The sequence below is a fragment of the Salvelinus namaycush genome, chromosome 3, assembly GCF_016432855.1.
Source record: "Salvelinus namaycush isolate Seneca chromosome 3, SaNama_1.0, whole genome shotgun sequence".
NCBI lineage: Eukaryota > Metazoa > Chordata > Actinopteri > Salmoniformes > Salmonidae > Salvelinus > Salvelinus namaycush.
Genome location: NC_052309.1, coordinates 72,925,938 through 72,949,414, shown reverse-complemented (window position 1 = coordinate 72,949,414; position 23,477 = coordinate 72,925,938). Strand labels below are relative to the sequence as shown.

At 42.8% G+C, this 23,477-nt stretch overlaps 1 protein-coding gene across 1 annotated transcript in view; it reads right to left on the bottom strand.

Annotated features, from left to right (window-relative positions):
- LOC120037537 (protein TANC2-like) overlaps positions 1–20,401 on the bottom strand; it is a 134,695-nt gene extending 114,294 nt beyond the window's left edge. Inside the window, exon 1 of the mRNA XM_038983572.1 lies at positions 20,324–20,401. The gene's annotated coding sequence lies outside the window, so the exon portion shown is untranslated. The remainder of the gene's footprint in view (positions 1–20,323) is intronic.
- Positions 20,402–23,477: the final 3,076 nt, after the last annotated feature.

Here is a 23,477-nt window from a genome sequence, read left to right as displayed (position 1 = left end):
AGATTAGATTCCACTAGGAATCGACTCTTAAATTCCATATTTTTGGAAAGGAAGAGACTAGTTGCTGTACTTCCGAGAACAATCAAAGCACTTGCATCTTTCATAGCGAGCTAGCAAGGGACGAGAGAGAGCGGTACAGTATAGGCAGGTCGGCCACCAGGCAGACAGGCCTAGTGCATGGTTCTGACTATCTAGCAGCAAAAAAAAGACAAAAAAAATAAAAGGCTGAAAAAACATGGTGCGCATCCGTCTTGGTAATCTGTCTTGCATGCCTCCCAAATTCACCAAAGTAGCCTAAAGTTCCTCTTCCTCTCTGGTTTTATTTAAATTACACAACTTTCCCCAGCCCTTTATAGCCTATCATCTAGTTAGGCTATAACAAGGAAAATAAAGTTTTGTGATAACTGCACTGATTGTAAGTTTGTGGGGCGATCCTGATTTTGTTTAATCGTTTTAACGTATAAACGTTCACACCCCTAATGTGAGGCCTAACCCACTGAACGAGATAAGGAGGTGCATGAATTTGTTTCTTTAATTTGCATGACAATTTGTTTGCCACCATCCCCAGAAGGCATTGTTCATGCTAGCGCGTACAAACAAACCAAAAATAATGGTGGAAAGATATTCATAATTTTTTCATTTTCCCTTTGATTGCTCAAGCATTTAACTTTTTTTTAATAGACAAGAGAAATAGAATCTACTCTTTTAGGTAAAATAACAATTAAAACCATGAAACACTCACTGTCATTTTTCTCACTGTAAAGGTGAGGATAATGGAGGGAAAGGGAAATGGATGACATCTTCAGAAACATTGACCTTTGTTAACTCTGTGGTAGACAGACACATAGTGAGCTTCAATGATGGTTAAAAATGAGATTGAGCTGGAGCTGAGCTCCAATGTTGCTAAGAGATTTTACTAGGCCTAATTCATCTCCTGGAAACAGTGTCTTATCCATTTCCTTTGCCCCTAAAGCATGGGGATATGGTTGGCATGTCTTCCCTAGGTGCATCTTCCTAATGAAACCCACAGTAACCTCAGGGGGACATCTGCTGAGCGGGCCTCACCAGTGCTCTCCTGGAGATGGCACTAGATTGGAGTGGGAAAGTAGGAGCCATTCCTCTAAAAGTCAATTAAGAACTCATTAGCCCATCCATTAGCAGACATCGGCCCTGAGGCCCCCTCTCTCTATATATACGCTCTGTGTATAAAAAAAATAACCAAATAAAAAAAGGGACCATATACATGATCAGGTAAAATAATAACCCAATGTTCATCTCCCAGGACAAACTGCTAGCAACAGCTATCTAGCTAAATGTCCATAAATGTTTCATGCATTTCAACCTGTCCCGAAATTAATATACAGTATATTCAGAAAGTTTTTCAGACCCCTTCACTTTTTCCAAAATGTCTTACGTTACAGCCCTATTCTAAAATGAAAAAAAAAATGTTTACTTCAACCTACACACAATACCCCATAATGACAAAGCGAAAACCGGTTTTTAGACTTTTTTTATAACAGAAATTAAAAACACAAAAACACCTTATTTACATAACTATTCAGACCCTTTGTTATGAGACACGAAATTGAGATCAGGTACATCCTGTTTCTATTGATCATCATTGAGATGTTTCTACAACTTGCTTGGAGTCCACCTGTGGTAAATTAAATTGATTGGACAAGATTTGGAAAGGCACACACCTGTCTATAAAGAGGTCCCACAGTTGACAGTGCATGTCAGAGCAAAAACCAAACCATGAGGTCAAAGGAATTACCTGTAGAGCTCTGACACAGGATTGTGTCGAGGCACAGATCTGGGGAAGGGTACCAACACATTTCTGCAGCATTGAAGATCCCCAAGAACACAGTGGCCTCTATCATTCTTATAATGGAAGAAGTTTGGAACCACCAAGACTCTTCCTAGAGCTGGCTGCCCAGCCAAACTGAGCAATCGGTGAAGGGCCTTGGTCAGGGAGGTGACCAAGAACCCGATGGTTACTTTGACAGAGCTCCAGAATTCCTCTGTAGAGATGGGAGAACCTTCCAGACAACCATCTCCTCAGCACTCCACCAATCAGGCCTTTATGGTAGAGTGGCCAAACGGAAGCCACTCCTCAGTAAAAGGCACATGACAGGCCGCTTGGAGTTTACCAAAAGGCACCTAAAGACTCTCAGACTAGTGATGTATTGAATACATTTTTGGATGATACTGATAACCGATATATATTTTTTAAGTTGCGGCATTTTAAGCATTCTAGTACAGTTAAACAGTTAACACACACATGGACGCAGCGGTCTAAGGCACCGCATCTCAGTGCAAGAGGCATCACTACAGTCCCTGGTTCGAATCCAGGCTGTATAACATCCGGCCGTGATTGGGAGTCCCATAGGGCGGTGCACAATTGGCCCAGCGTCATCCAGGTTTGGCCGGGGTAGGTCGTCATTGTAAATAAGAATTTGTTCTTAACTGACTTGCCTAGTTAAATAAAGGTGTAGTTGGTTCTGGTATTTGAACCTGTGTACCATGATCACATCTAGTGGGGATAGAAAAAAAATACACACACCCGGTGTAAGGAAGCCTTTTGGTGTAGCCTACTGTACCAACCAGGAAGATCTCAATCAAATAAGATCACCTGGCAGAGCTTTGCTCTAATAGCTGCTGCCGAGTGAGCCATCAAGATCAAAGAACAGGGAGAGCTCAGTTGCAGTGCATCTACCTATTTTCTTGCAATGGTCTGAGGTTTGTTTTAGGACGTGGAAAAGCAGATAAGAGTTCATATTAGTGTGGCAAGAATAACATGAATGACACAAGTTAGTTTTAAATCATTTGTGAAACATCCTTTTGATTGCATGGCTGCACTGAAGTAGCAGCCTGTATCACATCCACAGTGTATACTGACTTGTTCATGGAAGTGGCCAATCCCTTCTCCACTCCCACATCTATAATGACCTGAGCTTCTGGATGACGGAGAGGAGAGCTTTAGCAGAGTAGGCTGTGGAGCTCCTGCGTTGGAGGTGCTTCAGTGTCTCTGTACTCCGGTGCAACCCAGGGCGAAACGCAGCCTACTCCCCCTCCCTCCACCGCACCCTCTTCTATCGCTTCTCTCTACCTCTATCTCTCTTCCTAGTCCCACGCTGAGGATTGGATGCTGGACCAGAGGGGCGGAGGGGTATTTTTAGCCAGCACCGTGTGCTGAAACAGCAGAGAGCCCTGTGCCCTAGCAAGGACAAAATCCACCATCCGGAAGAGGGAGAGAGAGATTGGAATAGAGAGAAAAAAAGATATATTCAGAAGAAAATTACATTTCTGTAGCCCCTGAGGAAAAGGCTTTAAAGAGGGGAGCCGGTGTCACGTCTAGAGACACCGATAAAGATGAAGATACATTTATCTCTAATATTCTGTCCAGGATGATGTTTAACTGCATTTTTTCTAAGAGGAAAATGTAGGCCTAATCCAATTTATATTTATGCCTCCAAAATAGCACACATAAATTGCATTATCTGCCTATGCCTTGATTCTAAGGTTAAACCATTCTGAGAAGAGCCATGAAGTCTGAAATATCTTATGCTAATATGTCTATAAATAAATGGCCTATGAGAGCACACACTTGCGCATCAGCAAGAGTGAAAGCTGCAATATCAGTCTCCAGCAACCCATTTTCTATATTTGAGTGCATCTCGTGTCTGTTCATACACTCCGTACTTATTTGGACAGCGAAGCAAAAACATACATTTTGGATTTGAGAGCAAATGTTTCATATGAGGGTACATAATGTCCCCTTTTATTTTAGGGTATTTTCATACATATGTTTTACCATTTACAAATGAAAGCACTTGACCTTCTGAAGTTGTCATAAATATTTGGAAAAATTCACGTGTATTAAAGTAGTCGAAAGTTTAGTATTTTCTTCCATATTTCTAACACGCAATGACTACTTCAAGCTTGTAACTCTACAAACTTGTTAGATTCATTTGAAGTTAGCTCATTTTGGAGTCACTTTTTTGTGAATAGAATGTTTTTTAACACTTAATGTGGATGCTATAATCATGAATGCAGAGTGGCGCAGCAGTATAAGGCACTGCATCTCAGTGCTAGAGGCGTCAATACAGACCCTGGTTAGATTCCAGGCTGTATCACAACCGGCCGTGATTGGGAGTCCCATAGGGCGGCACACAATTTTCCCAGCGTCGTTAGGGTTTGGCCGGGGTAGGCCGTCATTGTAAATAAGAATTTGTTCTTAACTGACGTGCCTAGTTAAATAAAAGGTTAAATAAATAAATGAGTGAATCCTGACTAATGATGAGTGCAAAAGTTAGAAACGCAAAATTATACCCCCAAGACATGCTAACCTCACCATTAACAATAACAGGGGAGGTTCCATTTTTTTTTGGGGGGGGGGGGTTATGATATTTCTAAAACAGATATACATGAAAATACCCTCACATAAAAAGGTGACATTCTGTACTGTAGCCTCAAAACATTTGATCTCAAATCCAAAATGCTGGAGTACAGAGCCAAATTAAAATGTTTTAGCTTCACTGTCCAAATAAATACGTAGGGGAGTGTGTGTGTCAAGGTAAACAGCCCTCATTGATTGAGTTTATAGCTGAAACGAGGCAAGCCACCAATGTGTGTCAGTGTGCTAATCTCTGCATACAAGAGGAGAGTAGGGATGATAGGATCGAGCCTCTAAGCCTTCTTAGCCTGTGCCCAATGCTAATGGCTGAGGGAACAAAGCAACAGTAATACTAATCTAATACTAGTCTATGTTCCAAAACAGGACAAAACAGTTTTTTTACATATCAATGGAAATAGGCCTAGCTATTATGTATGGCCAGAGAATATCATCAGGGCCCTCTGTGTCTGCCTGGTTGGAAAGCTCCATCCATCTGCCTTCATAACAGATCATTTGTCCTCCTGTATAATTTCATTTTTTGACTCCGAGTCAAACCAAGCTTTAAAATCCCTTGGGTACAACGCTGAACAATCCCTCACTCGTGCTCAGAGAACAGCCAAGAAAATTAGGGATGTAGCCTAAAGCGAGTAAAAACCAAACGAAAAAGCCCTGGCCTCATGTTAGCCTGTCGATTCCCCTGACCAGCACCCTAGCCAGAGCTTCTTAGGAGCCACTGTTTTGAGAGAGAATATAAGGCAGCCTTTGAGTGGTGACTTGAGCCACTACAGATGTTATCTGCCCTGGGGCTAATGTTGCTTGTAAGCCTTGGTAAGAAACTCCAGTTTTACCATCTTGTTAAAGTGCACTCTCGCATACACACACAAAGATATGCTGCTCGCCATGTCTCTGCTCTGCTTCTATCGGAGAAATGTGTCTGAGGGCCAACAGGGTGTTGTTTGTAGTGCTGGCTTCAGACACTGCATGTCTGTATTTTTCTTGTCGTACCAGTAAAACACATTACACACAGCTACGAAAAAGCCAAAACAAATGTACCCCCATAACGCACATAAGCCTAAGGGTGTTTGCACTATATCAAAAAATATGTTGTTCCTACAACAGAAAGCCATCAAAGACTCCTAGTGACAGCTTGCGGTAGAGCCCTCCGTTTCTATATTCTAGTTATGATAAATGCATACTCTCAAAGTTAATGTATTGTCATATCAAAGAGGTCCAATGCGGGCTGGCAAAGACATCTTCGTATCAGAGATTGGTCAGCTGTTTGACTACAGTGTTGATGAAGTGCGCACGCTGCAGAATCAGCAAATTCACCAAGGTTTGACACAGCCAGCACCATAAAGCAGAGATTAAATAAATATTGGGAGATCAATTCCAGTACAGGCTGCAGAGGCTCCATGCTAGTGCCTTCCAGGTCCCTTCTGGCTATTACCCTACTGATTCCAGTCCAGGCAGAAGGATCAGCCCGTGACTGGCGGTGTCCTCTCTGTCTACCTCTCCTCTCTAATCTTAATTTCATCCCCATCTCTCTGTTTGGAGGTGGTTTTAAACCGGAGTTGTTTAAAACCAGGTTATGACAAATCAGGTTACGTGTTGTGAAGCTAGCCACAATAAGGATTAGGCACAATAGTGGAATTTGAGGATTGCCTTCAAAATAAAAGTATGTCATTGACAGTGATGCAAATGAACACAAATAGTAGAATTATTGGTGCAACCTAGTTTCGGATGCCTCAAAAGGAGTATTGTTCTCGCTTCATCCAAAACAATAACATGCAGCCTGTTTCAGCTGAATTGACCATACCTCATTTACATAATGGTTTTGGGAAAATATCCCTTCAAACTGTAGTTCAGATGCTGCTGACCTACATCTTAAGCTCAGCCTCAGGCCTCCAAGACCAGGATCTGATAAACACCAGCAGGATATTCATTGGTTGTACCTTTCATAACAACAGTAGTGGCCATATTGATCCAGAAGAGAAGGAAATGCACCAGGGCACTCTGTAGCCCAGAGTTACAAAACCTGGTGATTCAGAGCTGATTGGGCAGACCGGCCGCGGGCCAGTTGATTGAGAAATTATCGAAAACCACCCTGGAGATGAATGAAGGGTAATTCAGAGCTGATTCCTAAAGCCATTGCCATCATCCCACCAGGCTGAGAAACAAGAATCAGAGATGAGGCAAGTTGAAGAAGAGCTTTCATCGTGGTCGTGCATTACACTGCTGCTGTAGCTCTTTCTGGACTGGTACAAACCTGCTGGCAGCAGCCTCCATATATATATATATATATATATATATATATATATATATACATACATACACACACACACACACACACAGTTGAAGTCGGAAGTTTACATACACTTAGGTTGGAAAAAGGGGGATGCTTGCAGGCTGAAGAACACCATCCCAACTGTGAAGCACGGGGGTGGCAGCATCATGTTGTGGGGGTGCTTTGCTGCAGGAGGGACTGGTGCACTTCACAAAATAGATGGCATCATCAGGATGGAAAATGATGTGGATATATTGAAGCAACATCTCAAGACATCAGTCAGGAAGTTAAAGCTTGGTCTCAAATGGGTCTTCCAAATGGATAATGACCCCAAGCATACTTCCAAAGTTGTGGCAAAATGTCTTAAGGACAACAAAGTCAAGGTATTGGAGTGGTCATCACAAAGCCCTGACCTCAATCCCATAGAACATTTGTGGGCAGAACTGAAAAGGTGTGTGGGAGCAAGGAGGCATACAAACCTGACTCAGTTACACCAGCTCTGTCAGGAGGAATGGGCCAAAATTCACCCAACTTATTGTGGGAAGCTTGTGGAAGACTCCCCAAAACGTTTGACCCAAGTTAAACAATTTAAAGGCAATGCTACCAAATACTAATTGAGTGTATGTCAACTTCTGACCCACTTGGAATGTAATAAAATAAATAAAAGCTGAAATGAATCATTCTCTGTACTAGTATTCTGACATTTCACATTCTTAAAATAAAGTGGTGATCCTAACTGACCTAAGACAGGGACTTTTTACCAGGATTAAATGTCAGGAATTGTGATAAACTGAGTTTAAAATGTATTTGGCTAAGGTGTATTTCTAACTTCTGACTACAACTGTATATAGCAACGTAATCAAGGTATGAAATTACTTTTATTTCAAATACAACCTCTTTTTGGACTTAGTTGTGGTGAATTTGCAGTGTACAAATATTATAATCATGTCCTGGACCCCTGAACAGCCGCACCGACCAAAATTGTCCCGTGGTTCAATCTAGTAGCCTACCCCTGGTCTATACTGTAAGTTGGCCAATCTCCACAGTCTTTACTGTAGTACTGTTAATATTCATACAATGGTAGTATGGTACATACTATGATGTTTCTTTGAAAATCTGTATGTTTCTTTCCAAGTAGGCTATAGGCTATTGCAGGGAATAAATTAGATAAATGACTGATAAAGCAGCAGCTGTTACGTAAACAGTAGAAGAAGTGCACCAGAAGCCGGTTTTAGGAACAGGTCGAGTAAACAGAGGGCATAGTCTACATCTGTCTATTCTCCTACTGTAGGAGGGCCACACCCTAAAACAGAAACAGGTGACACACACAGAATGGTGTCTTCTTGTATAAACACCTGGAGAATACTTTAAGATAGTGTTCTGCCTATGGGGCTGGCTGTGGTCAGACCTGCCTGCAGTCTATGGAGGAGAAGTCTCCACTGTTTAAAGAGCTATGTAGTGTAGGCCAATTGTAACTCAGCCCATGAACCTCCATTACAGCACTAAGCTCTCCATCTCCTCCACCATGTTTTTGGGACTGTTTTCGTTTTACCCTCCCATTCTTTTCAGTACATATTTGCCAGCGTTCTCTCTGTCCCTCTCTGTTCTGTATCTCTGTCTGGGTATTGTATGTTGGCCCCCTCCCTGTCCCTGCCCTTTCTCTGCTACAATCTCATTAATTATACAGCAGAGTGCAGGAATCCACCAGCCCCAGTGGGAGGTCACTGCTCCACTCCACCAGTAGGAGATACAGAACTGGCTGGCTTTCCTCCGTTCATATAGACAAACGGTGGAGACGCTACATACGTTAGCTATAGCAGTTATATAGCCTAGATTAAAATCAGCACTCCTCTGTAATCTAGTGTTAGGTATAGATGGTATGAAGAGAGAAATGCAGCAATAAAAACAAAGGCTTCTGAAAGAGCCCAGATTCTCCCTCTACTCTGAATTTCAGTAGATTGTCTCCTTTTTTCCTTCCCCGTCTCCAGCGGAAGCAACAGAATGGGGATGTGGTGGAGCTCACCCCCCCTATAAACCTGCATAATAAACAGGCCCGTGCTGATCACATGGGCTCGTTGGAGGTAGTTCAAAGTCAATGATCACTGGAGGCTTATGGAAGGCTTGGTGGGAATGAGCTGATGAGAAACATATGGAAAGCTGTGTGCTCAGGGGACAGAGGCTGATGCTATTACCTCTGTAATGAGGGGAGGGAATGGGGAGCAGTGGTCACTGCGGGTTGCCAGTGTATATGGACAATGGCCATCTCCTAGCACCACGCACAAATGGTCACATTATGTAGATGTGGGAGGAAAGATAGGAGGCAAAAATCAACCATTCTATGCAGGGTAATGGGCTAAAAGTGGTGGCCGCTTTCGCAAGGCCAGCAATTAGGTTCCATGCCCATGTGAGGCATTAAACCTTAAAACAGCATGGCTCGGTGGCGCATCCACTCACTGAACCTGACTTGAAGACATTTTATCTCTATCCAGTCTTCAGCACTATGATATGGTTTTCCTTCATGGAACAGACAAGAATCCCATGTGTGCACTGTGTCTAGCATAGTGCAGCGTATGCCGTAATATAGAGATGTATCGTCCAGCCCTGCTCTTTACAACTCAATCCTGCAGGGGACCACTAAAGCAGATACCCGGACGGTGCTACCGAAAACTATAACAGCTGTCTGTTTGGGGATCATGTCAGTTTCTGATTATCTGCAAAAGGAAACAGATGTCTAGTGGTAAAACGCTCATCCTATATAACTACTGCCGTACACACCTTTTCTACTCATATACTGTCCATACACACCATTATCTACATATACACTGAGTGTACAAAACAGGAACACCTTCCTATTATTGAGTTGCACCCCCTTTTGCCCTGGCACCTACTACCGAATCCCTTTCAAAAGCACTTAAATATTTTGTCTTGTCCATTCACCCTCTGAATGGCACACATACACAATCCATGTCTCAATTGTCTCAAGGTTTAAAAATCATTCTTTAACCTGTCTACCCCCCTTCATCTACACGGATTTAACAGGTGACATCAATAAAGGGAGACAGTGTTTTGAGACAGTGTCTATTGTTTTGTATTGTTAGATATTACTTCACTGTTGGAGCTAGAAACATAAGCATTTCACTGCACCTGCAATAATATCTGGAAAATGTGTACGCGACCAATAAAATTTGATTTGAAAACAGATATTCAGGGTCTACTCTATAAAACTGGAGGGGAAAATAAATCATGGCCACCTTGAAGTTTTTTTTAATTTTGTTGTTACTTCAAAGTCGGGTGAAGGACGAAAAGCTCAGATTTCGAAGACCGCAAACACCAACAAACATGGGCTAGATGCTTGCTGTTTAGGCCTATCCATCAGAGAGAATTAGAGAGGTGCAGATGAAAGAAACAATACATGAGCTCATAATTACCCATTTGGAGAACATATTTACAAATTGAGATATTAGAGATTGAAACTTACACCCAAAAGAGAAATAGCCTATTGGATTAGATGTTTCTCTAGAACAATCAAAACGGATTGTGTTCTCATACTGAGTACGACCAATCATCACAGATTAGTGTAGCCTCCAGATGCACCACAGATAGCCTTCCACAGGAATGCACAAGATTGCTCTTTAATGGTCAGTCTTGATTGGTTCTACCAGGAAGCGGAGCGTCTGACTAGGCTCTTTTAAAAAACAACCATACAAAAGCACACACATAAAATGTGCGCACACACACAGCCTTACCTGGTGCATGATGTTCTGAAATCAATAACAGATTATCTATAAATCAGCTTTTCAAATGGAAGTAATTCCGAGCCATGGAGAGGCTGTATTTTCAAGTGCAGGGGGAAAGGAAGGCACTGAAGTGCTTCAGTTCAAATGTAGGCTAGGCCAATATACATCTAGAAGCAAATTCTATGCACTCCAGTAATTTTAGAAATAATATCCAACATATAAAAATATGTCGCTTGACCAGATTGACTATGTCAATGCCAACCACCATGCAAACCACAATCTGTACCCCCTCGGGCAAAGGTGTTTAGAGGTGACAGCAATATGTCTGGTAAAAAAAAAAAAAAAGAGGTTACTGTCCAATGTAACAACTTAGAAAGACCGATGAGAACAGGTGATCAAATACTTATGTCATGCAATAAAATGCAAATTAATTACTTAAAAATCATACAATGTGATTTTCTGGATTTTTGGATGTTTTAGATTCCGTCTCTCACAGTTGAAGTGTACCTATGATAAAAATTACAGACCTCTACATGCTTTGTAAGTAGGAAAACCTGCAAAATCGGCAGTGTATCAAATACTTGTTCTCCCCACTGTACATGAATAGTATTTCAATTGACTGATTTCCTTATATAAGATGTAACTCAGTAAAATCATTGAAATTGTTGCAATCATATTTTTGTTCAGTACATGTACGAGGTCTCTGAAGACGAGGTGGCACCATGGCATGGATGGCGGGAACGAGATGATGGCCTCAGGAGAGGGGAATAGAAGAGGGAGGAATGGGATCAAAACAGCCATCTGATCAGATCAGAAGGCCCTGGTGGCACGCTCCATTGGAGACGACATGTACTGGGACTTCAGTGGAGTCCTGGAAGTCTGAGCTAGAGACTGAATAAACCTGGGGGTGAGGTTGCCAGAAAGGATCTGTAAGATACTCCTCTTCAGTCTACCTGCAGTGCTAGGTGCAACATACGCCAGATGACACTACCAATCCTGAGCTTGAGTCGGCTTCATTTTAACATGGAAAAAAGACAAAAAGGAGAACAATTATGGCTTTGTTAATGAGGAGACTTGAATTAAATTGGTCTCAAAAAGTAGAATATAAGCAAACGGATAATTTGTGAAACTGAAAGATGTGAATGTTTGAGCTGATGTAAATTAGGCTAATTCCATGATGGAGCCGGCAGCCGTGTCACCTTGACATGGTTGAATCACACTGGCCTCCTGATGATGAGCGGTGACAAGTGCCGCTTCCTGGAGTGACTGCAGTCATCCCTCACCGATAACATTTATGAGAATTTACAAATCTATTCCATTAGGCAAACGCTGTGGTCCAGTGAAAACGGCTGCATTCACAGCTGTTTTTCTCCTCTGCATAGCAGGTGACACATTGCTTGCTGTAGTGTAGACAGTATTGTTCAGTGGTCCATTTAAATTAAACTGCTGTGCGACAGAAAAATAAATAGAGGGATGTATTTCTTTAACTCTTTCTAAAAACAAATTGCACTGCACCAGAGACTTGGTTGTCTGACGCTAGCTGAATTATTTCCCCCCCATCATTCAGCTGAGCTCTTATGGTGCAAGTCAACACTTCTTCAAATCAAGTTGTTTTGAAATTGCTTACTGAGGAAGGAGAGGATACAATGGAACCACTTATATGTCAACATGCAAGGTAACTCAGCATTCTCTTGAAGTCCACAACATGACCCCCAAGTAAAATTTGTGCATACAATGTGACTATCAATTAGCAGGGTTCAGTGGTGTAAAGTACTTAAGTAAAAAAAAAAAAAAAAAAACTTTAAAGTACTACTTAACCTCTCTGGTACAAGTGGGACACTAGCGTCCCACCTCGACAACAGCCAGTGAAATTGCAGGGCGCCAAATTCAAAACAACAGAAATCCCATAATTAAAATTCCTCAAAGATACAAGTATTATACACCATTTTAAAAATAAACTTCTTGTAAGTCCAACCACAGTGTCCGATTTCAAAAAGGCTTTACTGCGAAAGCACACTGCGATTATGTTAGGTCAGCACCTAATCACAGAAAACCATACAGCCATTTTTCCAGCCAAAAAGAAGAGTCACAAAAAGCAGAAATAGAGATCAAATTCATCACTAACCTTTGATGATCTTCATCAGATGGCACTCATAGGACTTCATGTTACACAATACATGTATGTTTTGTTCGATAAAGTTCATATTTATATCCAAAAATGTCAGTTTACATTGGCGCGTTATGGTCAGAAATGCATTGTCTCAAACAAACATCCGGTGAAAGTGCAGAGCCACATCAAATTACAGAAATACTCATCATAAACATCGATAAACGATACAAGTGTTAAAAATACGAATAAAGATAAACTTCTCCTTAATGCAACCGCTGTGTCAGATTTCAAAAAGGCTTAACGGCGAAAGCACACTTTGCGATTATGTTAGGTCTGCACCTAGCCACAGAAACCCATACAGCCATTTTCCAGCCAAGGAGTGTCAAAAGTCAGAAATAGCATTAAAATTAATCACTTACCTTTGATGATCTTCATCTGGTGGCACTCCCAGGTCTCCATGTTAGACAATAAATGTTTGTTTTGTTCGATAACGTCCCTCTTTATGACCAAATACCTCCTTTTTGTTCAGGCGTTTTGTCCAGTAATCCGAATGCTTAAGGCGCGTGCATTAATAAGTCCAGACTAAAAGTTTTTTTTAAGTACAATAAAGGTTAGTAGAAACATGCCAAACGATGTTTAAAATCAATCCTCCGGTTGTTTTTGTCATAAATAATCAATAATATTTCAACCGGACAAAAGCTTCGTCAATAGGAAAGGACAAACAAGAAAGGCGCGTTCCCGAACAGGCACATGGCTGATGAATGGAAATTTCCATTGGCCACTGATTGAAAGTGCTGTATCTCCCTCATTTTTCAGAGTAAAAGCCTGAAACAATGCCTAAAGACTGGCCGCGTGTAGAGGAAGCCATAGAGACCGTGAACTGGGTCCTAAGTCTTTGTATGGTGGATAGGCTTTCAATGGAAAAACAGCCTTTCAAAATAATAGTACTTCCTGGTTGAATTTTCCTCTGGTTTTTGCCTGCCATATCAGTTCTGTTATACTCACAGACATTATTTTACCAGTTTTGGAAACTTTAGAGTGTTTTCTATCCAAATCTACTAATTATATGCATATCCTATCTTCTGGGCCTGAGTAGCAGGCAGTTTAATTTGGGCACGCATTTAATCCAAAATTCCGAATGCTGCCCCCTACCCTAGTGAAGTTAAGTAGTTTTTGGGGGTACCTGTACATTACTATTTATAATTTTGACAACTTTTACTTCACTACATTCCTAAAGAAAATAATGTACTTTTTACTCCATACATTTTCCCTGACACCCAAAAGTACTCTTTACATTTTGAATGCTTAGCAGGACAGAAAATGGTCCAATTCACGCACTTATAAAGAGAACGTCCCTGGTCATCTCTACTACTGTGAAATGCCACCTTAACTGTGTGGCAACACAAAAATCTTTGGCAATTGAAACAAGAAACCGAGTTTGATTGACTAGGGCCAGTTCTTATCATTATTATAAGGGAGGGGTATTGGTCTGTGCTTTAGTAACCCCAAATAATCCAAACATTCTCTCTCTCTCACTCAGGATGGTGACTCAGGATTCGATATCAGGAAATAATCAGCATTGTAACCAAAAGTCTTGTCTGCTGGTATCTTGGAACCAGATTGACGTTGGCCCACATAGAAGAAACAACAAAACCACAGAGCCAAAGCAAACAAAGCATTACTGACCCTGATGTGTGGTCTCAACAGGAACTTTTAGCCTCCTCGATATTATTAGCGCTAGTTGAGTGGCACTGACAATTAAATCTAGCCCACAGGACTGCATGCTGCATAGCCCTAGACGAGAGAGAAAAAAAGTGCCTGACCTCAAAAACCTCCCTCCTCCCACTCTGTCTATGGGGCCAGCTGAATTGTGTCCTGTAGGAAGTCAAATTGGGCATGGAGATAAGAGCCAGGCGACAGCAGAGAGCCCACCTGTAGGAGGTTGTGGGTAATTGAGAGTCAGGGGGTCAGGCTCTCTCACAAGTTGGCCTGGATTCAACTACAAAAAACGGTCACTTACAACAACTTCCTGCTTTTTGAACTTGAAGGACCTCTTTAGGTTATGTTGATGGTTACAGTCGGTTACAATCCTTTTATTGTGATTCCACACAAAAAAAATTAAGGAGAGATGTCAATTGTCTTTCCATAGTTTGGATGCATAGGCACCCAATTCCGTAATAACATTATGTAATAAATGACATAAATGGGAAAACTTCTGAGAAAGACTGTCCTTTCACAGTATTCAGCCAAATGTATTGAAAGCCCATTTCGGAAGAGTAGGACAAGCCAAACCTGCTGCTCGAACATACAGTCCGTCATACTGCGCTGATCACAGCAATATGCCATCTCCAAATGTGACTCAAGAGGAAAATCTACTTGCATGTCAGATTCTCAACCATCTTATCGCTGCAGCAAACACCAAAAGGTGAAACAGCTGTGACCATTGATAATCTCATCCCAATCAAAGCAAAGGGAGAAAGGTGTGCGTGAGTCTAACAAACAGGCAGCCAGTAAGATAAACCTGAAGTGGGAGGCTTGGGAGCAAAGGGATGAATTGAGATGGTGTTAGTGGATACAGCTTCACTTCATGGCATGGCCTTTAATGACCCTGCAGTAAAGGCATGGCAGCAGCTCAAGTTTTCCTCTAAGCATTGGAGGTGTGGCAGTTATGGGGACTTACTACATGCGAGAGTCACAGTAGCTCACCAGGCACGCAGCACAGACTTAAATGTACATATCTGACTGCAGACAGACAACGCTGTGTGACTGTGTTTAATAATCAAGGTTCCCCTAAACAAAGAATAGCAGCCGTGACAAATCCATAACAATGCCCCCCTTTATAATGTTGTGCAAAGAATCCATTTATCAGTCAAATACTCTACTAGGCTATATGATTGGGCTGCAACTGAGGTATAAAAAAACATCTAAATCAATCTTACATTGTTTCATAACATTCTACTGGAAAATGGTTTCAGACATTTTTAAAAGGATGCATTAAATTGCTTGGCACAACAGTCTTAGTTGTGTTGACTTTACTTTCCCATCATAGCGGTATATCTTGGTAGCAGCCAGGTGTTAGTGGTAGTGCACTCTTCACAGGAGAGGTGCTTCCTGAGACTGCATTCTCTTCAGACATTTAAGGAAAACCCATTTAACCTCAGTCAGAAGAGCTTATTAGAGCAATAAGCTTAGGGAGAAAAAAAAATCTGTGTATTCAACATAACTAAGGTAACCTTGTAAACCTGTAAGTATACAAGTAGGAGGGCCTCCCGAGTGGTGCAGTGGTCTAAGGCTGTACCACTAGAGATCCTGGTTCGAGTCCAGGCTCTGGACACTCATGGGGCAGCGCACAATTGGCCCAGCATCGTCCGGGTTAGGGGAGGGTTTGGCCGGCAGGGATGTCCTTGTCCCATCGTGCACTAGCAACTCCTGTGGCGGGCCGGGCGCAGTGCACGCTGACACGGTTGCCAGGTGCACGGCGTTTCCTTCGACACATTGGTGCGGCTGGCTTCCGGGTTAAGTGGGCATTGTGTCAAGAAGCTTGGGTTGGGTTGTGTTTCGGAGGACGCACGGCTCTCGACCTTCACCTCTCCCGTATGGGAGTTGCAGCGATGAGACAAGACTGTAACTACCAATTGGATACCACAAAATTGGTGAGAAAACATGATAAAATATATAAGAAGAAAGAAAGAAAGAACACAAGTAGGCCTATGGCATCAAGACTAGCAACTTTGAGAAATTACACTGCTCAGGACTGCTATTTATTGTACATCAGATCTAATTGGCTTCCCTCAGCAGCCTGTACAAAATCTTTTCACTCATTGCATGTTAAAAGGGTACTATTAATAAAAGTAAGTCAATGTCATAAAACCTTTCACTTGGTCTAGTGGGGTCCCAGTTCACTATTGTTTTGCTAAGGCCCTTCCATACTCATTCATCATAAAGATCCAAGCAGCCACTCCAGCCGGTAAATCAATTGGCTGAACTGAATTATGATTTTGTCATTTCCTCAACAGACACCCCAATCTGGGACAATTTCATCATTGCTGCTGTCTGCTGCGACAGCTGGCCCTATTTCTGTGAAGTACCTTGCTAAAGCCCCCAACCCTAGACCCCAAACTGCACATCCATTTCCCTAATCACTTTTCCACAGCCGCCCTCCGGCACGTGAATGAAAGTTAAAGAAATTGCTATGCGTCAGTCATAAAAAATATCACCCTGGAGGCACTGGCCAACTGTAATTATTTAATCTGGGTTGTGTTTTAGTTAAGATAGCCTAGCCAGTAGGCTGTCTGACAGTATTTGATTCATGGCCCAACAATGTTTATAAGTAGGAGAAAGGGGGCTTTAGCTGTTTAGAGGGATGGTTCACCCAAAACACAAACTCACTTTATCTTATTGATTTTAGGCTACCTCATTTTATGGCGTCACCATGAGGCAATTTGAGCATGCTGTTGGAGACTGCTGTTAGGAAACTGGATTAGCAGAATAAGTAAACAAACCCAAATAGTGGGTCCCTGTGTCAGTGTCCATGGACTACTCTACTGTAGGTAGCCTATCCATAACGGTCACTTCAAGAAAGATTGAGGAGTGATTGAGGAAAAGTTGTGACGAGTGATTGAGGAAAAGTTTTGGGAATAAAGGAGGTCGCATAGAGTCGTTTGAGTGAATAATTGATCACTGAACGTCAAAGAATGATTGTACAGTAGCCTACTGAAGCAGTCTCAGCTGCTAGGTCTATTCACACGGTCAAGCCATCAAGCATGTGCGCAGGTGAATTCACTGTTGAGCGTGCATTCCACCTGTCAATCATTTGAACCACTCTGTCACCTGCAAGCATAGACATTAAAACCAGTAGATAGTGATAGATCTGACATCATCCGCGTATTGCTATGCAAAACTCCCGATGACGCATGAAGCCAGAAGTATTTGAAGTGGGCCATACTGCTGAATTGGGCTGAATGGCAACAACAACAAAAACGCTAAGGATTATGGTGAAAGTGGCAGTAACTAGCAAAGGATCATGGTCGATGTAGTCGATTTCATCCTGCCTGAGAGAGTCAACCCAACGCTGCTGGGTGCACATGCAAAGAGCGTGCATGGGGGCGTGAGCCTCCCCGTAGCCTGCCAGTCCGTAATAGTTCTGTGTCAGCACGTGGTCCTGTGTGACGACAAATGTAGTAGTCAGAACAATTCAATATTTCATTGAATATCTCGATTTGTAGCGAAATATAAAATAATTCACTGCGGGGATCAAACTAATTTTAGAGCCCAAAACGGCAGTCCAATATATTTTTTTAAAAGACCGCTCTGGCGATCGTAATTTACATAGGCTTTCTAAATTGCCATAAATGTTTAATGCTTTTCGACCTGTCCCCAAATTAATATAATTGGTTCAGAGTTTGTTTTGATATTTCAACTTGCTTGTCCTGATCATGTCTGGTATGGGGGGCAAAATCAACATGCGTGCGATGGCGCAGACACACGTTCGGTCTGGTCAGCGTGTTAGATTACGCATTTTCAAGTGCAACGTTAATAATGATGGTTTTGGGAAACAGCTCAGAGATTTAACTATGCTCCTACGAAGGTTCTAACGATGAACTTAGCCTTAAAGGGACATTTATAAATTGTTCGACTTCATAATCTCCAGCACAATCCCAACATCAACAAAACATAGAAATGTGCCATTTGACATATATTGATGTTGGAGTGGTGCTGGAGATGATGACTATGAAGTATTTTTTTTAAACATTCCTCTTTAAGATGCTTTTGGGAAACGCCTAGCTTCTTGAAACGGGTCACATACGGGTCACATATGATTGAAATAAGCTTATAGCCTACTGTATGTATGTATTTATATATATATTATTATTTTTATTTTTTTAAATAAATTTTACCCCCTTTTCGTGGTATCCAATTGCTAGTAATTACTATCTTGTCTCATCGCTACAACTCCTGTACGGGCTCGGGAGAGACAAAGGTCGAAAGCCATGCGTCCTCCGAAGCACAACCCAACCAACCCGCACTAACCCGGAAGCCAGCCGCACCAATGTGTCGGAGGAAACACCGTGCACCTGGCCCCCTCGGTTAGCGCGCACTGCGCCCGGCCCACCACAGGAGTCGCTGGAGCGCGATGAGACAAGGATATCCCTACCGGCCAAACCCTCCCTAACCCGGACGACGCTAGGCCAATTGTGCATCGCCCCACGGACCTCCCGGTCGCGGCCGGCTGCGACAGAGCCTGGGCGCGAAGCCAGAGACTCTGGTGGCGCAGTTAGCGCTGCGATGCAGTGCCCTAGACCACTGCGCCACCCGGGAGGCCCTGTATTTATATTTTAATGCAGTCAACTCGGTTTTCATCTTAAGTATATATATTTTTAGGAACATATACCCACGTGGGTGATTGAAAGATGAACTAAGGTCCACACTCCAGTCCAGTTGGTAGTGCAAAGTTGGTAGTGGTAATGCACCTTAAAGTTGGTTGCCAACCAGCCTAGTGGTTAGAGCGTTGGACTTGTAACCTAAGGGATGCAAGATCGAATCCCCGAGCTGACAAGGTAAAAATCTGTCGTTCTGCCCCTGAACAAGGCAGTTAACCCAGTGTTCCTAGGCCGTCATTGAAAATAAGAATATTTTCTTAACTGACTAGTTAGATAAAGGTAAAATATTTATTACATTTTTTTATTTTTTATTAGGTTAAACTCAATGTTTATATTCCAGGTCAAATTAGCTAGCAATAGCAAGCTAGCTAAATTGCCGTACATGTTTAATGCTTTTCGACCTGTCCCCAAATTAATAGTTGGTTCAAAGTTTGTTTTGATATTTCAACTTGCTTGTCCAGATCGCATCTGGTGTGGAGGGACAAAACCAACATGCGCGCGATGGCGCAAACACACATGCGGTGTGTTAGATTAATCGTTTTCAAGTGCAACGGGAAATAGCTCAGAGATTTAACTATGCTCCTACGAAGGTTCTAACGACGAATTTCGCCTTAAAGTGCCATTTCTAAATTGTTATTCATAATCTCCAGCACCACAACAACATCAACAAAACCTAGAAACACGCCATTTGACATATATTGATGTTGGTGTGGTGCTAGAGATTACATTTCTCTTTAAGATGCTTTTGGGAAACCAGACCCAGTTCTGTCACCACTGGAAATGTAATTAACACATAACCCATAATGGCAGTAATGCATTCACAACCCCCATGCATTTTAAAGTAAACTGGCGCTAGGACATTGAATGCACTAAGATTAAGCATTTATACATTTGGTTTACAGAGCCATTCAGCAAATGCCATGGTATAATTCACCAAGGGTATAATGACTCTTAATACACAGCTTCTCTATTTAACTAACGTTAGCCAGGGAGGTAGCTGTCATTCTAAATTCAAAGATGTTCAGCAAGCCAGTTTGAGGCGTATGGCGAAGGGATATTCGTCAATAAAAAATACACAAAAGGGGTTTCTTTGTGTAACTGAATGGCCACATTGTTCACTGTGTGGCTTTAGGTTGTACAGCTAAATATAACTACAGTAAAATACATGTTCGAAAATTACATGGTTGTCAAATAGCGAATGCTAACTATGTTAGTTTGCTAGCTACCTGCAATACAATAGATGATTGGGACACTTCGATGCGGATATATAACAAGCGCTAGCTAGCTAAGACAGTGCAGCACAGCAGACACCGAACGCTAAAGAACATCACATTATTTGGCTAGGAATAACGTTATTCAGCCAACTCATTCGAATTTCGTGTTTCAAATGTAGCATTGTCATTCGCTGTCACGTACCTTGATTTTTTTCACCTCCTCCACTGTCAAATAAGCCGAGGCAAGAACGTCCCACTGACCATTAAACCCGTGTCAGTATCGTAGATAAACGTCAGTGCAATGGCTAGCTAACGTTTCAGCAAGATTTCCAGTAAGCAGCTGGACCACAACACAGCCTACGCGAGGGTGCGTAAAGATTCGACGTGTTCGATCGTTCCGTCCTTCTCCCACTGAGGCACCTCCTACTCCAGATTTTGAGGGAGGATAAAATCCCGGAATTGCGCTCAATTTGCCTCCAATAATAAGTGAAGAAGAACGATATACCATTCATTATGCGACTGCATTAGAAGGACCAAACATTGCTACGAAGATGTTTGTGTGTGTTGAAAACGCTCTCATAATGTCGCATGAGGCTCGAGGGGCTGCTGAATTATTCATGAGGGGGCGGGTGCTCAGATCCTGCGTTCAAAAACAAGTGGGAAGGTGGTATTTTCGAGAGGGTGCAATTGCAGCCCACAATGTGGGGGCGTTCCTGCACGTGGGAATTCCTGAATCTGCAGGAACTCCTCCCTATACTTTTATTGGTCCATTTTTAAGTTAGGACAGGTGGAAGGCAGTAGGTGGCGTTAATGCACAATAACTTTGGATATCAGCTGCCGATAAACCCCACAGAAGAAGGGGCGGGGGCGACAATGGTAGCTAGCTAGCCGTACACCAGTGGTAGACAGCGTCCTTCGCCCCCCCCCCCCCGTCGGGCACTGTTTTCTTCGCAGTTCTGTTGACGAAACGAGGGCAGGTGTTCGGGAGGCGGGAGTGAAGGACACTGTGTGCTAGCTTAGCCAGCTAGTCCTAAGGAGGACTCCGGTACACAGCAGGCGGGAGGCGAGGGCAACACCGTGTGCTAGCTAACTAGCAAGCTAGCACATGGTGTCGCTAACTATCAAGTTAGCTTGTTAGCTAGCACACGGTGTCGCCCTAGCCTCCCTTATGCTGTGCTTTAGACAGTGTCCTTCGCCCCCCTGTCGCACACAGTTTTCTCCAGTACACAGCAGGCGGGAGGCAGGGGCAACTCCGTGCGCTAGCTAACTAACTAGCAAGCTAGCTAGCACATACTGTCACCCTAGCTTCCCATCTGCTGTGCTAGCGGGAGGCGGGGACGACCGGTAGACAGTGTCCTTCGCCCCCGCCTGTCACGCACAGTTTTCTCCGGTACACAGCAGGCGGGAGTGACACTGTGTGCTAGCTAACTAGTAAGCTAGCACATGGTGTTCTGTTTGGCAGGCGGGAGCGAAGGACACTGTTTACCCGCTAGCTAGGAAGGAGGACTCCAGTAGGCGGGGGTGATGCTCGGGGGGGGGTGCGTTCCTGATGGAAAGCCCACATGGAAAGCCCACATGCAGGAACGTCCCATATTGCGGGCTGCAGTTGCCCACTATTGGTATTTACCACATACTGACTGGGAAAAATCCCACTTGAACGCCCCTCCAACTCTATCATCCCTGAGCTACAACTTTTCCCACATGCTGACCTCTCACGTCACCTACTAAGAAAATTAGGATACCTCGATAACAGCATTTTTGGCAGTTAAATGCAACAACAAAATATTATTTATTAAAAGCAATCTATTAATATGGTTTTTGAACACTATACTTTGTTTACAAGCATGATAGTTGTGCTTTTAGTTTATGCTTGACGTAGCTTGTTGGCCATTAGTCAATCGGCGTATCTCAATGAGTTCAAAGCATGTGCACGCATCCAACTAGTATTTACAACTTCATAACTGGTAATTTCCACCTTCCCACTTGGTTATGAATGCAGCATTGTCAAAGTAGCATTCTGTAAAATGCAAGGTCATGTCAATCAAATGTACATTATTTACGGAATAACTCTGTAGTAACAACATTGTAGGTACATAGGTCCTGCTATGTAATTGCAATTGAGGTTATTTACACAAGTGGAGGGAGGTCTTGTGGGTTACGTAGCCAGTGTCTCCAATCTCGGAATGAGTCATGCTGGCTTCGTCTGACACACACACACTGCTGCAATCTCAGAGTTTTGTTTTGTCTAGGAAAGTTTTCTCATAGCGAAGATGATGATATCTGTCTGAGATCCACATACCTTGCTTACTCCTGCTTTACATGTGTGTAATCTCTGTGAATCTTTGTGTGGGAAATACTATAATACTCACATATCGCAATACCCACATACTATAGAGATGGAACACTACAATGTACAATCTAACAAATTAACATCCTCTCACCCATCAAATCAAACTTTATTTGTCACATGCGCCGAATACAACAGGTGTAGATCTTACCGTGAAATGCTTACTTTGCCAGTCACAAGTTGGAACATTAAGCTAACTATTTCCTAACTATTTCCTTTTTCTTTTGATTCAACTACCTCTTACCTATTGTATATTACCAGAATGAATGTGATAAGATAATGAGGGTGTCACGACTTCCGCCGAGGTCGGTCCCTCTCCTTGTGGCGTTCGGCGGTCGACATCACCGGTCTTCTAGCCATCGCTGATCCATCTTTCATTTTCCATTGGTTTTGCGACGTCACCGGTCTTCGAGCCATCGCTGATCCATCTTTCATTTTCCATTGGTTTTGTCTTTATTTTCTACACACCTGGTTTTCATTATCCAATTACATGTTCATGTATTTAACCCTCTGTTTCCCCCATGTTTGTTGTGCGTGATTATTTCTATGTTCAGTTCGGTTCATTATGGCTGGTTTTTCGACGGGTGCTGTGTTCACCCGTGCGTAATATTTACCGTTGGTTTTTGGTCAAGTGTATTTGTTTACCTTGTGCCTTCATTGTTTGAGTAAAGTACGTTGCTCACTCATTTTGCTCTCCTGCGCCTGACTTCATGCACCAGCTACACTCACCTTCTGACAGAATCACACACCAAACCATATGGAGTCAGCAGGAGCAGACAACCCCGGATTAGGGGTCGAGGAGCGCGTCCAGCAGCATGCGGCCATATTACAACATCTCGGCATCGCCATGGATCGCGTCCTGCAGAATCTGGACCACTGGGAGAGAAGAGGAGTTCCTCCAGTGCCTCCACCATCACCACCAAGGACACCACTACTCACCCCTCCTCACCCGGTCCCAGTGGGATTTAGCTCGATCTTCCGAAGGAGTATGATGGGACGGCTGCGGGAT